Raw genomic sequence first — 1,460 nt, 5'->3', positions numbered from 1 at the left:
TCACTGCTAGAAGGAGAAGTGGCAGACCCTCATCCCACTCTCTTCTTGACTTGAGGCAGAACTTCCCCATCATGGCTTTTAATGTTTGGTGGAAACCCTCAAGCGCACCCTGTGATTTGGGATGATATGCACTGAATTTTTGATGCGTTACGCCAAGAAATTTCAAGACCTGAGCAAATATTTTGGACATAAAATTTGACCCTTGGTCCGTTTGAACAGATTTTGGCAAACCGAAAGTGGAGAAGCTAGCGCTCTGACAACAGCTTTGACTTTGAGAGTGCGTAACAGAATAGCCTTGGGGAAGCGTGTGGTGGTGCACATCAAAGTCAAAATATACTGATGTCCTGACTTTGTTTTGGGAAGTGGACCTACACAATCAATGAGTATGTGCTCAAATGGTTCCCCTAAAGCTGGGATTGGATGTAATGAAGCAGGTGGAATAACTTGGTTTGGTTTACCACTAACCTGACAAATGTGGCAGGAGTGGCAGTAAGTTTTTCTAATTCCTAAATGTCCAGAGAAACTGTCATGTGCAACACTGAGTACCTGGGGTCGGAACTTTTGCGTTACAACTATCTGTTGAAAAACATTCCAGTCAAGATCATTAAATGAGGGAGGGTGCCATTTACGCATTAACATGTCATTTTCAATGCTGTAAACTCAGGGATTTTGATTGCTGGAATTCGCAGCAAGTAGACATTTGGCCAGAGTTGGATCATTTTGTCTCAGGATCATCTTCACAGCATAGAAAAGAGTCAGACAAGTCAACATCACCGTATTTGCACTTGTGACAACACAGGCAAGCAAGACCTGAATGGCAGCAGGAGTGATGATGAGGGGAGCAATCAGCCACCGTTAGCTCTCCAATCAGGAAGGACCTGTAGATTCTTAAAGATATAGCACAGAAGAAAACTCTAGCCGGCCAGGGCCGTAACACTGATAAAGGACCACAGCAAATCTTTTTTTTAATTTTTTTTAACCTTAACATTGACATTTTTCTGCATGAAATAACACTGCAAAGTGCATTGGGATGTAATAAGCTGATAATATTAATAATATTAATATTACTAATAATAATAATAGTGATAGATTGCATTTATATAGCGCTTTTCGAGACCCTCAAAGCTCTTGATCATTTTGTAGTTCACCGTCTAGACACTGAACACCACAGATGTAGATGTATTGTAGGCAGATGCAAGGTGTCATCATGTGTTTTTTTTATTTTTTAGGTGTATTCTTAGTTTTCTCCTCAGAAAATATTCAGCTGCTCCTCGAAGATGCTCTTACTTGCTGCTGGTATTGTAAACACACAAAGGCCAAATTTTTTAATAAAACTCCTGGGCGACTGTGGCTCAGGGGGTTGGGGATCGCATCTGTAACCGGAAGGTCGCCGGTTCGATCCCTGGGCTCTCTGTCCTGGTCGTTGTGTCCTTGGGCAAGACACTTTACCCTACTTGCCT

The 1,460-nt window shown here is 42.1% G+C and overlaps 1 pseudogene; it reads right to left on the bottom strand.

The window, feature by feature from the left end:
• The window catches only part of LOC102295236, an 18,211-nt pseudogene that overhangs the window by 5,112 nt on the left and 11,639 nt on the right, over positions 1-1,460 (bottom strand).

Source organism: Haplochromis burtoni, unplaced genomic scaffold (genome assembly GCF_018398535.1).
Source record: "Haplochromis burtoni strain Fernald_Lab_line unplaced genomic scaffold, NCSU_Asbu1 Contig_415, whole genome shotgun sequence".
In the NCBI taxonomy this organism is placed as follows: domain Eukaryota; kingdom Metazoa; phylum Chordata; class Actinopteri; order Cichliformes; family Cichlidae; genus Haplochromis; species Haplochromis burtoni.
The sequence above is the reverse complement of the archived record's forward strand: the minus strand, read 5'-3'. Positions and strand labels throughout refer to the sequence as shown.